Source organism: Petaurus breviceps, unplaced genomic scaffold, assembly GCF_028583685.1.
Source record: "Petaurus breviceps papuanus isolate PSGF00001 unplaced genomic scaffold, PetGlider_PUasm1.0 90842, whole genome shotgun sequence".
Taxonomy (NCBI): domain Eukaryota; kingdom Metazoa; phylum Chordata; class Mammalia; order Diprotodontia; family Petauridae; genus Petaurus; species Petaurus breviceps.
This window is the reverse complement of record NW_027187358.1, coordinates 23,879,825-23,895,662: the sequence shown is the minus strand read 5'-3', so window position 1 is coordinate 23,895,662 and position 15,838 is coordinate 23,879,825.

Below are 15,838 nucleotides of genomic sequence, written 5' to 3'. Positions count from 1 at the left end.
ATTTGTGTATGCATATATGTATATTATGTTGCCATGGGCTGCTCAGTGTCCAGCACTTAAGCATGACTGGAGACATGAATAAGAAATGATCAGGCCATGTGGATAGTTCAAGGAAGAACCATGAAGTCCATTTATTGATTCTCAGGACAAGGATTTATAGAGAAATGAGACAAAAAAGACTCAAGTTTTCTAATCATTACTTTATTCTGTTGTATCCTGGAAGTAGCACAGAATAGATAATTTCATAAGGATTTGTTCTCTAGGTGCTAGAGAGTCTTAGGAAGAGTCAGTTAACTCTTTCATATGCAGTCACATTACAAAGGATGCTCTGGAGAGCTGTCTTCAAGGCCTAAGGCAAAACAGAGATCATGGAGGGTATTTGCATAGGAGCCAACCACCTAAAAATAACTAAAGTCTTGGGGAAGAGCCTTTTGGTTTCATAACTCAAACAACATCCTTGTAAATGTAACCCATAACAAAGAAGTGAGGAGCTAATTTAACAAAAATGTCGCATCTCAAAGAGCTCTTAAAGTCCACTAATATTGGGTAATTATCTGAGTCCTGGATCAGATCAGTCCTCTTTGGCTCCCCACATTATGTATGTGTATATATGCATATGTGTGTGTCTATATGTATATGTGTATATGTGTGTGTGTTATATTATTATCTATATATGGTAATAGCTCTTTTAATATTTCCTTTACAAATTTAGATACTAAGTCATTTGTATCACAAAAAATTAATATTAATATTGGTTCTTTTAACTAATGTATAATTAATTCCATAAAGGAAACAAATGCAGTTCCCTTGTTTATCCTTTCTGATGTTTTTTTTTTAACATTTTTTCTCTTGTCTAACAGGATGATGTAAACTATTGCTTTTTTGTATTCATTTAATGCATAGTAATTTTTCCAGTCCTTTATTATTTATTCTGCATATTTATATGTTTTTAAATGTATTTCTTATAAGCAAAAGATTGTGGGGTATTGTTGTTTAATTCATTTTCACTTAAATTTATGAAAATTTGGTTTATATTTTCAATTTGTCTATATTTTCCTCAAAATTAAGATTTTCTCAAAATTAGGACTCTTCCACAGTGCTGTATGTCTCTTGTTATTTATCTTCCCCTAATTTGTACATCCCTTATCTTCTCTAGTTATGGAGTTTTAGTTATTAGTTCTCTTTTCTTTCTTGCCTTTATCTAGTTAATTAATTCTTCCCTTATTTCCCCTCTCTCAATTAGTCAAGTAAAAATTTCCTTTTCTCTGTTTCTCCTCGATTTTTTTCATTTATAAACAATAACTTTCTGTATCTTTAAAAAAAAAGATTTTCCTCTCATTCTCTGAAGGATTAATATTCCCTTTGGGTTGATTCTAGACTTTATTTGATTCATGGCCTTTATAATTATTTAGTCTTTCTTTAGTCTCCTAATTCTTCATGAAATCAAATTTTCTAAAATAGCAAGTTTCAATTAAATTTTGTGCAGTTTCTATATTATATTTTACCTCTTCTCTGACTAACTACCCTGCATTTTATGTTATACTTCACTCTTAGCAATACCAATTCCTGCTGGTTATGCTATGAATATTGCCCAAATGATAAGAATTTTTTCATGTCCTGGTTGTGCAATTGATTATAGACCTTTGATTTCTTCATATTTTTTTTCTTATTTCCCTTGAAATATATTTTCTGAGTCCTTGCCTCCACAAACTTCTAATATCAGTTTCCACCAGCAATTTTGATTCCTCTTCTTTTGAGGCAGGATGAGTTTTCTGTCTAAGCACTAAATCCTTAAAGATTATGCCAATTGTAAATTACCTCATCCTTTAGGAAATAACTCTTTTCTCTTAGAAACATTCATCAGGCATATTACCCTCTACTAATTAAACATTTACTCATTTCTTTAATTACTTTTTTTTAAAGCAATAGGTGTTAAGTAACTTGCTCAAGGTTACACGGCCAGTTATTTCTGGGTGTGGTGCTGAGTATCTGAGCCCGAATTTGATCCAGGTCATCCTGACACTGGAGCCGGTGCTCTTACTCGCTGAGCCACCTGGCCACCTCTAAGCAATGGGGGTTAAGTAACTTGCTCAAGGTTACATGGCCAGGTGTTTCTGGGTGGGTGCTAAGTGTCTGAGCCCGGGATTCGATCTCCAGGTCTTCTCAACACTGGAGCCGGTGCTCTTACTCTCTGTGCTACCTGGCTGCCCCTCTTTAATTACTTTTAAATCCTTTAAATCTTTCCCTTTTTCTCTTGTCCAATTTCTGAAAATCTCTTTTTTTTATCAAAGAGACTACAAGATTTATTTCCCCCCTCATTGCTATCTTTTGACTTAACTTGGTAATTCACATATTCCTCAATACCTGCTTATTTCTTTCTCCCTTTTATGTACCTTTCTGTTTCAAAACTTAGTCCTAAAAAAGTTCACATGTAGCTGGAGTGTTATGATGTTTATTCCATGATGGTTCATTCCTGTTTCTCCTTCATTATTTTTACTTGACTTCTACTTTGCATCATTGCCTCTTTGCGTGCATTTAGAAAGAATATCTTAATGGGCTCTCTGTTTTATTTTCCTTATTGTATTCCTTGGTTGATGTATTTCTTTGCCCTTTTTGTATTCCCATAGCTTGGGGTATTTAAAAAGCAAATAATATCTTCAGTGCTGGTCTTATTTCTAGGAATGTTTGAGTATCTCTTTTTAATTGCTAGTTTATCTTTCTTTTTTATTGATAGACTCAGATTTGCACGTTGGGTCATATCATGATCATCTTTACTTTTGAGAATACATTCCATTCTCCCCTACAGTTTCTGGTGGATACATAATAGTCAATATTATTTAAATTTCTTTCACTTTATATTTAAAGGTCTTTCTGTAGATTATTGGCAGAATTTTGTTTATTTGTCTTTGGAATTGTTAAATTTAATGATCGTATGTCCTATTTTTAAAAGGAAAATTGTTTTCCCCATCTGGAGACAAACTGTGGATTCTTTTAGAGGCAATATTACTTTCAGTGTTCAAAAGTTTGGTGTAGCTTTATCATATTATTTCTTGTATTGTGCTTTTCATTTTTTTAAGCTTATGCTGTCCTTTTGGGAACCAAATGATCCTTAATTTGTCTGTATTCAACCAGTTTTCAAGATCAATGTATTTTGTTTTTATAAAAATCATGAATTCTTTAATGTTATACTTTTTTTTCTTTTCATCATCAATCACCACTGTCACTCATTTTCATTAGTAATCAGTTATAATTTCTTTGGTTTCTGTTGTAAGACTATATGTAAGTATTTAAAGTTATTTTTTATTCTATCATTTATTCGTGTTGTATAGTCTAGAAATTTTGCTTTCCAAATACCTATTTCTCTTTTAAGGCATTCATTAACATCTTAATATGATGAGAACATCCATTCTCTCTTCCCAATTCACAGAGTTCTCGGCTTCACCCACCATTAATTCATTTTCCTTCACAAATGCATGAAAAGATATTCAAGTAAAATCTTTTTCTTGCTTCTTTTGGGAGATATAATTTACACCATTCTACTTTTCCTTTTTCTTTCTCCCAGTACATTCCTCTTGCACCCTTAATTTATTTATTTTTATTTTTTACATCTCTCTCTTTCTCTCTGTTTATATATATTTATGAAAGGGAAATTGTATGGGACTTAAGGTTAAATTGTGTTTATTCCTGCACTGGAAGATGATACTTGCAACTCATAGGAATTTTCTAATTATTAGGGAAGATATATATGAATATATATATTTATTTATTATAAATAATATAATATAATTAATAAATTATATATAATGATACACTTATATACAATTTATTGTTGTGTATTATATGTTTATTTTAATATTTATATTTAATAATTGTATTACTTATATTATGTTAAATTATATTAAATAATATTCAATATTTGTTATGAATAATATAATAAAATTAATGAATTCTATATAATTATATATGCATATATACATATGTGTATATATATATATATCTTCCTAATAATTAGAAAATTCCTATGAGTTGCAAGTATAATCTTTCAATGCAGGAATGAACACAGTTTAACCTTAAGTCTCTTATGATTTCCCTTTTTATTCTTCTCTTATGTCTCGTATTTGGAAGTCAAATTTTCTATTTAGCTCTGGCCTTTTCATCAAGAAAGCTTTGAGCTCCCTATTTCATTGAACATTCACATTATCTCCTGAAAGATTATACTCAGTTTTGCTGTGTAGGTGATTCTTGGTTGTAATTTTAGCTCCTTTGCTCCCTGGAATATCATATTGCAAACCCTCTAATGCTTTCATTTAGAAGACACTAAATATTATGTTATACTAACTGTGGCTCAATTCTACTTGAATTGTTTCTTTCTGGCTGCCTGCAATATTTTCTCCTCAACCTGATAATTCTGGAATTTGGCTATAGTATTCCTGGGAGTTTTAATTTTGGGATGTCTTTTCAGGAGTTGATTCATAGATTCTTTCAATTTTTATCTTACCCTCTGGTTCTAGAACATAAGGACAGTTTTCCTTGATAATTTTTTGAAAGATTATATGTAGGCTCTTTTTTGATTATGGCTTTCAGGTTGTCCAAAATTTTTAAAATTATCTCTTCTGGATCTTTTTTTAGGTCAGTTGTTTTTTGAATGAGATATTTCACATTGTCTTATCTCTTTCATTCTTTTGGTCTTGTTTTATTGTTTCTTGATTTCTCATGAAGTCATTAATTTCCATTTGTTTTATTCTAGTTTTTAAGGATCATTTTCTTCAGTGAGCTTTTATACCTCTATTTCTATTTGGTCAAATCTGCTTTTTAAGGTGTTATTTTATTCAGTCTTTTTGTTTTGTCTCTTTTGCCAAACTGTTGACTCATTTTTCATGATTTTCTTCCATCACTCTTATTTCTCTTCCCAAATCTTCCTCTGCCTGTTTTACTTGATTTTCAAAATCCTTTTTGAGCTCTTCCATGGCCTGAGAGCAATTAATACTTTTCTTGGAAACTTTGGATGTGGGATCTTTGACTTTGTTATCTTCTTCTGAGTTAGTGTTTTGAAATTCCTTGTCACCATAGTAACTTTCTGCAGTCAGATTTTTTTCTATTTGCTAATTTCCCCTGTCCATTACTTGACTTTTAACTCTTTGTTAAATTAGAGCTCTGCATCCAGGGTGGAATGCACACTGTCTCAAGATTCAGGGATTCTATGCAGCAGTTTCCAGATATACTTCTAGGAACCTATAAATTTTTAGTCCTTCTAAGGTGGTATGATCTAAGGAGAGGTGTGTTTACTACTTTCCTGGCCTGTTCTCTGGTCTGTGAGGAACCACAAGCACTCTTTTCTGCCCTGGAACTGTGAGGAGGATCCCTGCTCTTCTTTGGCCTCAAGTTCTCGTGTGATAGTACTACTACTTACTTTGAAACTACTACCCAGGACTGCAACCTAGATATGAGTATGGACAAAGCAACAGAATCCTACCTCAGTGCTAGCAAAGAGACCCCTGGGATCTCCTTTTGACCTGTCATTGAAGCTCCTTATCATCTGTAGGCTGAGAGCTTCAGAAGCAACTACTGATTCAGGAGCATCCCTTGCTGAGACTGAGCCTGTGTTGACTAGGTCTGTGCTGGACTGAATTTCTCTCTTACTCAGGTGGGACAGACCCTTCCTGATAATCTTCTAAGCAGTCTTTGGTGTCTATGGGCTGAGAATTCTGGAAACTGCCACTGCTGTCACTGATTCATTTGCCCTGAGGTCTTTTCCTGGTTTGCTGGGGCCTGGTCTGCATTGTTGTAATGGAAATGCAAATTTAAAGATCTTCCTGGCCCCTAGGCCCTGTGATAGGCTTAAGAGACTCTGAGAACCTTCCTTGATTTGAAAATATACTCTTCCCCCTAATAGACTGAATGTGGTCACATGGACCCTGTGGCAGTAAGCTTGGTTTTCAGAAATGCCCGCACATTGGTGCTTTGTGATTGGGCAGTGGGTCAAGAGGAGGCTTGACTCTCTGAGCCAGGAGAAGGCTATATAAGCCCTGATGGGAGACTTTGCTTTGGGGCTTACTTTGAGAAGTGTTGTTTGATTTGACCAGATGAGACTCTGGGCAGCTGTTGAGAGTCCCTGGCTTTGAAAAACCCAGATGTTGATGCTTCTCTCTCTGGTAACTGTGATTTGGTATGGATGTAATGGCTGAACAGTTGGAGGCATGTGTGCTTGATCTGTTTTCTCTGTCTTGTAACTTCTGTCTGTATACTCTGAAGTTCAGGGTGCTGAACTTTTCCCCCTGAACTAGGTAAACAATATATGTTTGATTGATTAAAGTAAGCTTGTTAACCCATTTTGAGTTGCTTTACTTTAGAAAAATTGATCTAAGAACCTGTGTAGGCAGCCACCCTTAGGATGCTGGGGTGCTTGCTGCTACAACTGTCATGGCCTGCACTAGAATGTGGCCTCCTCTCACCCTGATGCAAAATGCCTTTCCTGCCACCCTTCCAAGTTATTTGGACTGGAAAAGTGTTTTACTCTATCTTTTTGTGAGTTCTACTGCTAAAAAATTTGTTTAATGTCATCATGTAAAGATATTTGGAGGTGTTTGGGGGTGAGCTCAGGAGAGGCCCTGCCTTTATTCCAGCCATCTTGGTTCCACCTCTGTAGTTTGGTATTATAGTATTAGTTCTGTGGTTTTGTAACTTGTCTGCATTGCTGCATGTTGATGTCCTAGATTGTGGAGACAGATGATATCTGAATATTTTGAAAGGTCATAAAAGTTAGAGAAAGTGTCTAATTCAGCATCTCATTGGATTTTTGGAACCCTAAGTGCCTTCTGAAATTTTCTTCTCTTATGTAGGAAATAGGGAAATCACTCACAGAGAGTCTTCCTTCATGAAATTATATGATATCTAAGGATATAATACCTGTGCTCTCAGTCTAATTAACACCAATCACTCCTCATACTCCCATTCAGATAAATAAGAAACTCGAAACTTGAATTGGCAGAAGGAATAAGATCTTTTACTTTGATATGATTAAATTGTTTAATTAAATAAGTTTAACATTAAGTTTGATTTAATTTACTAAATATTGTGCTCTAAAATATATCTTTATCAATTCTTCTGCTTTAAGTACTATTAAGAGTCTATTTTTAGCTAGAAATATCATAGAAAATGAAAATATGATATATGAGTTAAATGCTGGTTTAAAATTTGGGGGAGATTATTTGAAGTTACCATGATATCATATGGTTGCCATAACTTAATGGATCTATTTTTACCTTCCTATCCTGAACAATTCCTGTCAATATTTTATTTTCCCCTAAAAAAAATTATTCCTCAGTGCATCTAGGCAATGCACTGAAGTCCTTCCATTTTTTTTTTTTTTTAGTATCTTCAGGCTTTCTCTGTGCTTCTTGGGTTCTGTCTATTGCCTGTTATTCTGGTTTTCAAATGCTGAATAGTAAAAAGGAATTTTTTCTTGATTTTTCTCCACTATTCATATTCAATCTTAGCCTATTCTGTTTTATTTCCATCCATACTAACTAGTGGTGATAAATCGCTTGTGTTATCCATTTTCCTTCTTAATAATTGGAAACATTTTGTCAGTCAGGGTACAGCAGTATTCAGTCTCACCAGGTACTTGCTTGTCTACTTTACAGTATCAACAGCAACACAAGAAAGGTCAAGATTTTTCACATAATATTTATAGGCATAGAGGCATATCTACCTTCCCTTACAGACTGAAATCATGCCAGTTGAAAAAAAATCTAAGAAAAAAGAAAACAAGAACAAAATTCCTTAGAGCAAGTTGGCTAGATAGAGTGTACATCCTAAAGTTACCCTCTAATGGGGGATCTGTGCAGAAGTGAACATTCCCTGATATTTGTGGTACCAGCAGCATGAACCTGAAGTGCAAATAATGGCATTGTTTCTAAACAAATATGGTAGGTTACTTATTGCATTAAGCATGTTAGAATAGGAGTTGAAAAAAACAATAAAAGATATTTAAAAGGATAGTTAGCTATGATTTGTCAGTATCAGCTTTGAGCATGTAAAAAATGAGGGTCAAAATATTCAGTGTCATTTGGATTCTTTTGGGTTGCAGTGACCTGGAGAATTCATTTTGCTGTGTATTTTAAAAATTTAAATTATTATTCTTATTCCTTCTGCTTCTCCCACCTACTAAAAAGACTGAAGAGAGAAGAGAGAGAAGGAGGAAGGAAGGGAGGAAGGAAAAAGGAAAAAGGAAAGATAGAAGAAGAAAGGAGGGAAATAGAAAAAGAGGAAAGAAAGAAGGAGAGAAGAAAAGAAGTAGGGAAAAAAGAAGAAAATGACACTGTAACATATAAACATATTTGAGCAAAACAAATCCACCCATTGGACATAAACAAAAGTTTGTTTCTTATTCTCTCCATTATTTGATCATGACCCTATCATGAGGTAATTAGTTTTCTTTTTTATTATCCATACTCTAGAATCATGGTGGATTGGGTAACTGATCAGAGTTTTTAAATCTTTCATAATTGTCTATTTTAACAATACTGATGCTATAATACACAACAATTTTAAGGGGTAAACTCTTTTCAATCTGAGTCAGCTGATATAAATCTTCGAAGTTCTCTTTCAAACTCTCTTCATTCTTACGGTAAATTAGTATCCCAGTATTTCTTCATATTGCATCTTTCTCAGTCATCGACGATTAGAGTTAAAAGTAGTTTAACTACAAACATTACATGAAAATAGAAGACAGGGTAAGTGATGCCCTTAAGTCTCAAAACTCACTTTTTCCATGAAAACTTTTTCTTCTTAGATTATCCCACTCATTCCAGTGCATATTTTATGAAATACACTTTTTTCATTTTTAAAAGACATTCAAATTTTACTTTTGCAGTCTTTTGAAGCTTTACTCCCTTCCATGTAGTTTGTGATTTATGAACATTGGTCTCCATCCTCTTCTTCAGACAATACTCTCCATTTCACAACTCACTGGACTTCCACCATCTGTTCCCTATGCATGGAATTCTCTCTATCGAGAGCTCTACCTCCTGGCTTACCTGGCTTCCTCCATCTCTGGGTTAAAATCCCACCTTCTTCAAGAAAGTTTATCTTTATCAACACTAATTCCTTCCCTCTGAAATGATTTCTATTTCATCCTGCATATGTATTGGTTGTACATAGCTGTTTTTGTGTGATTTCAATTAGAATGTGAACTCCCTGATAACAGGGACTATTTTTTTTTCTTTGCCAGCAAGACAAGACTTATAGTACACAGAGAGCTAAAGTCTTATTCTCCCTTGTATACACCCTGGCTTTGGTAACACCACATGTTATTTTGCCTCTATGATTCTTGATTTTCTCAGAAAAACATGTTTCATATTATGTTAAGCTTTTAAAATAATATTTAGGTGCTAGGGCAGATAGCTGGCACAGTGAATAGAGCACCCACCCTGTAGTTCAAAGGAACTGAGATCAAATATGGGCTTAGACACTTAGCACCTACTAGCTAGCTGTGTGACTTTGGGAAAGTCAATAAAACCCAATGCCCTGCCTTCCCCTCTACAAAAAAAAAAAAAGAAAAGAAAAAAAAAGATTTAGGTGGCTATCTCATGGGGCTGTTGCAATAAATAATGTCACAAAATCATAGAGTTAAATGGGACACCACAGGTCATCTAGAACTAGATGACTAGTATTACTAGATGACATCTATGACTAGAATCCTTTTTATAATATCACTGAAAAATGGATAGCTAGTCTTTACTAAAAACAAGATTGCTTATGGGCAGTATCCTACTCTTTTGAAGAGCTCTAATTGAGAGTTTTCCCCCTTGAATCACATCTCAATTTACCTAATTGTTTCTAGTTTTCACTTGTAGAACCAATCCTTTTCTATAGGATAGCACTTCAAATGCTTAAAAACCTCCACAATATTTCAAATAGCATTCCCAGTTCCTTCCCTTTGATTACTATCTGAGGATAATAATACTCCCTTCTGCATTTGCTACTATGCTTGATTTCAATTCCATAAACAAGATGCTTCTCTCAGGTTAAGCTCATAACCTCTAATCTCATAACCATGGTGCTAACCCAAGTCTTGACTGATACCACATCACTCAGTCCCCTCTTCCTTTTGATTGAGGAGATGGAGTATAGAGTACTAAACTTCTTCCATTGCTTACCTTTACAGAGGGCAGAAACTGGATTTTTGCTCACTCCACTCTGCATCTGCTACTCTTCCTGATTTTAACTACATAAAACAGGATGCTCCTGCACAAGTGCCTCCTGCTTCCCTCCCCCCCCCCTTTCCTTCCTCCTTTTGCATGTTTTCTACCCCAGTTCGATTGTGAGGGCCTTGAGTAGAAGAGCTGTCTCTTTTTTAAATTATTAATTGTATCCCTAGCCCTTAGCACTGTGCCTGGTACATAGTGGATATTTAAAAAAATGGTTATTTGATAGGATTGGGTTGGATCTGGCTCAATATTTGAGCTCTTCACCATCCTGTCACTTTCTTCTGGACATGACCTAGCTTTTCAATGTTCTTCCTAAAATTAAATAGAGTACAGTTACTGGTGGGGGAAGCTATGTGCTTCAGAAGATAGAGCTGGGGCTTTGAGCAAAGAAGATCTCAGTTCAAATTCATCCTCAGACACTGACCAGTTGTGAGATTTTGGACAAGTAACTGAACCCCTATTTGCTTCAGTTCCTCATATGTAAAATGAGGACACACTGGAGAAGAAAATGACAAGCGACTCCAGTATCCTTGACAAATTTTCATGGGGTCATGTAGAGTTGGAAGAATTGAACAACAGCTAGTCCTGGTGCTCTGTATGTAATATGATAAATGCAATGAATAATGAAATGATTACCTTCATTTTGGAAAATGCAGCATGGAATAAAATCTGCTTTTGTCAACTATAATATCATATGATTGATGCATATTCAGCTTAAAATCAACTAAAATCCCAAGAGCTTTATTGTCTAGACATGTATTCAGAATTTTAATGCGATTAAATTCAGTTTTTATGAATATGTAAGTTATATTTCACCTTCATAGATTATAAGCAATGCTTTAGTTGGGAGAATTCTTTGCTATTGTGACTACCATTCAATAGGTTTCCTATGTCCCTTCCACTCATATTTCTACCTAGCTTCACATTCCCTACAAATCTGAAAAGTTTTCCATACCTTCTTTAAAGTCATTTGGAGAAAAACAGCGACAACAGCAAACAAACAAACAACAACAATCAAAAAGATGCCACTCAATTGTTTTCCTTTTCTCTGCTTTAGGAATATAGGCTCACAGAATATTATACATGGGAGGCAGTATACAGTTGTACTGAGGATCTAGTTCATTTCCCTTATTTAAAGATGAGGAAACTGAAGAAATGAGGGAGTAAGTAGTCCTCCTAAGGTAAACATCTTGTGTTCCCATAAGTTGGTACATTTCTTTTTGAATACACTAAACTTTGGAAGAGGGTGAATTAAGTAATTTTCTTTGTATTTCAGGGTATTACACAGAGATCTAGGTAAGAGAAAAAATACATACCAGAAATCTTTCAAAGAATAATTCTGGTAGTCCTAACCAGGAATGAATTTGAAGATATTTCTGTCTTGGGATTCCATCTCAGTAAACTCTTTGATAAATCAATATATTATATTGAAAACTTCCTATGTGGTCAAGGCTCAGATTTTTTAATAAGAAAGATCAGATGATTTCTTATGAATGAAACAACCATGATAGAGTAGACTTAGAATTAAGAGCCCAAATCTCAATATTAATACTTAGCAGCTGAAACTTAGTTGATCTCATAGAATTATTCTAACATTATAAACATTAAAACAGTATAAAAATGTGAGGTCTTCTATTCTCATTGTTCAGTCAGTTTTTAGTCATGGCTAACTCTTTGTGACCCCATTTGGGGTTTTCTTGGCAAAGATATTGGAGTGGTTTTCCATTTCCTTCTCCATTTCATTTATGACAAGGAAATGGAGGCCAACAGGGTTAAGTAACTTTGCCATGGTCAAACAGCTAATAAGTATTTGAGGCAAGATTTGAATCAATGAAGGTAAATCTTCCTAACTCCAGGTCCAGTGAGCTACCTATCTAGTCCCACCTTCTTTCATGTAACTTAAGATTTTGGGGGGAATGATACTATATGTGCATATACAAAATTAACTATTCATTTAAAGCAATATGTGAAAAGTCAAAGGGGATACTCTGACTAAAAATAAAATGAAACAAAAACCCAATTCTGAAGAGAAGAATATTACTGGAATAACTTAAAGGAAAACTTCACAGAGAAGGTTAGACTACAACTGAGTCCTGAAGTTAATCCTCTCAAGAAATGCAGTTGAATTTAGGTACATTTTAGCAAGTTGGTTAAGGATAATCCATGGGGTAAGTATCTAAGATAGAAAGGATTTAGAGAAAGAAAAAATACTAAGTTGGGTCCCTTCTTTCTAGTACTTCTTCTTGCACTGAAGAGTAAGAAAGTAGCTTTGGAGGACAGAGTTACATTGCATCCAATGTATGATTGGGAGAGAGTAGTAGTGAAATATTCTACAGGAAAATCACAAGTTTTATCAAATGGAAGTTTCTTAAATATCATGTAGTCCAAGAATTCTTAAACTGTGGTCCAGGTACCTCCTTCCACCAAAGAGTCTGTAGATAGATTTCAGTGTGTCAGTGAACTTGGATTAGAAAAAAAAGCCCCCAAACAAAATTTTATTTTCAGTAAACTAGTCAAAATTTAGCATTTTCTTCAATTATTTGAAAACATTAGTCAGAAACAAAGGGATCTATATCTCACACACACACACATTTTAGCAACTTACAATCTAGTCTAATTTTCTCATGTTGTAGTTGAGAACATAGTCTTTAAAGAGAATGTGTCTTTTCTAAGGTTACATATTTAATAAATAGCAGAACTGGGATATGTAGAGAGAAATTCACATTTTTGTCAGATTATTGGGACAAGCCAAACTGTTGCTATATTTCATTTAAACCTCAACTAAGCAATTGGATTGAAACTTTCTTCTTCTTCCTCTTCCTCCCCCTCCCCCTCCTCCTCCTCCTTCTCCTCCTCTTCCTCCTCCTTTTCTTCTTCTTCTTCTTCTTCTTCTTTTCTTCTTCTTCTTCTTTCTTCTTCATTAGAATATCTTTCATTCTTTCAGTACAGGATACATGCTCAAAATTGATAGTGAATCCATTTTAAAAGTTTGACCTTTCACACAAAATTGGAAGTTTGAGAAGAGGCAAGGGAGATTGCAGGACTGTTTAATTTAACTACATCCCTTTCAGATAATTGGTGCATCCTGAACAATAAATTCTTTGTTCTAATCTGACCACCAATTAACCTACTCATGGTGTCACACTTTATAAGCTTTGATTCCTTGTTTCTCCATTTTAATTTTTAAGGAATTATTTTCTTCATTAAGCTTTTGGATCTCCTTTTCCATTTGGCCAATTCAATTTTTTAAGGCATTCTTCTCTTCACTGTCTTTTTGAACCTCTTTTGCCATTTGGGTTAGTCTATTTTTTAAGGTATAATTTTCTTCAGCAATTTTGGGTCTCCTTTAGCAAACTGTTCACTCATTTTTCATGATTATAGTACATCAACCTCATTTCTCTTACCAATTTTTCTTACTTCTCTTACTTGATTTTAAAAATCCTTTTTGAGCTCCTCCATGGCTTGTAACCAATTCATATTTTTTTCCAGAGGCTTTGGATGTTGGAGCTTTAACTTTGTTGTATTCTGCTTATGTTTTCATCTTCCTTGTTACCAGAGTAAGATTTTATAGACTGATTTTTTCCCAGTATTTGCTCATTTTCCCAGACAATTACTTGACTTTTTAGTTCTTATTAAGGTAGTATTCTGATTTCAGTGTTTAGGGTGTGATGTTCCAAGCTTCAGGAGTTCCATGCATCTCTTTTTACTGATACTTTTTGGAACCTGTAAATTTTTAGCTCTTCTAAGGTGGTAGGATCAAAGGAGAGGTGTTTACTCCTCTCTTGGACTGTGCTCTGGTCTGTGAGTGAACATAAGCACTCTTCTGCTTTGGAACTCTGGAGGATTCCCTCTCTACTGCTGCCACAAACTTCTCCATGCCACCACTCCTCCTCACCCCAGGACCACCACCAAGGCCTGTGACCCAGATCCAAGAAGGACAAAGCAAGATCATCCTGCCTCAGTGCCAGCAAAGAAATCCTTGCAATTCCCCTCCAATGAGACACTCAGTCCTCCCCTTCACCCCTATGTGTGGGCTGAGAGCTCTGGAATCAGTCCCTGCCACCACAGCTATTGCTGCCACTCTGGGGCTGGAACTAGGACTAGACTGTGCTCCTCTTTCACCCAGATCTGATAATTTTTTCTACTGACCTTCTAAGCTGTATTTGGCAATTGTGCATTCAAAAGTCTTGAAACTTCCACTGCTACCAGTGATACAGTCTCCTGAGGCTTGCTCTTGCCTCACATGTGCTGATGTGGCCTTTGCTGGACTTTGTCCTTCTCTCTGACTTGTATAACAGATTTTTCCTGTCGACCTTCCAGGATGTCTTGGGCTGAAAATTTGTTTCACTCTGTCATTTTGTGGGTTCTCCTGTTCAAGAATTTGGTTAGAGACATTTTTACAGGTATTTGGAGGGTTTGGGGGAGATCTCAAGTAAGTCCCTGCTTTTACTGTGCCATCTTGGCCCCATCACCACCCTCCCTTGCATTTCTTTAGCCAAGTTTTCCTTCTTGAATATTTTCTTGCTATGCTTAAGTTCATTTTTTTCCAAAATGCTTTCTTAACTTCTGATTTACATCATTCATTTCCACCAGATTTTGAGTTACAAATTTTCTCCCTGTTTTTCCCCTACCCACCACACCAAAATAGCAGTCCCACAGGATATCCCCTCCTCCAATATGCTTTCTCCCATATTTTCTCCCATACCCCTTTTGACTTTTCCAGTGGATCTCTAAAGCCCCAGCTATATTTCCCAACTACATGTAAAATAGTATTAATAACAGTATATATAATCAATATATAGTAATTATTATTAAATTATTAAAATATTATTAAACATTAAATTTTAAAATAATTATCAAATATTAAAATAAAATACATAAAATACCAAAATATTATTAAAATGATTAATTATTATTAAATAATAATTATTAAATTAAATAACAGTACATATATATTTAAATATTTGATTTTTAAACTTTGAATTCCAGATTTATTCCTTTCCTCCCTTGTCACTCACCCTTACTGGGAAGATAAACAGTTCAGTATAGATTGTACATGTGTGGCTAATGCAAAACAATAACATAGTAGATATATTGTAAAAGACTGTATATATTTCCGTCCCTCCTATCTCACCCCCCACTTGTTCTATTCTCTACTTTGATCCCGTCCCTTTTCAAAAGTGGGTGCTTCCAACTTCCCTCCCCCCCCCAGCCTGCCCTCCCTTCCATCATACCCCCTCTCATCCTCTTCCCCACCTACTCTCCTGGAGGGTTAGATACCCTATTTAGTGCATATTTCATTCCATCCTCAAGCCAAATTCAATGGGAATAAGGTTGACCCATTCCCTTTTGCCTTCCCATTCTTCCCCTCCACTGTAACCATTTTCCTTTGCCTCTTCTATATGAGATAGTTTACCCCATTCTGTCTCTCTCCATCTCCTCTCATTATATTCTTCTCTCACCTCTTAATTTCACCTTTTACGTATCATCCCTTCCTGTTAAATTGGTCCTGTGCCCTCCTTCTATGGATACCTGTAAACATATACACAATTCACATATGTATTCATATGCCCATATACCCTCATATATATATATATATATATATATATATATATATATATATATAT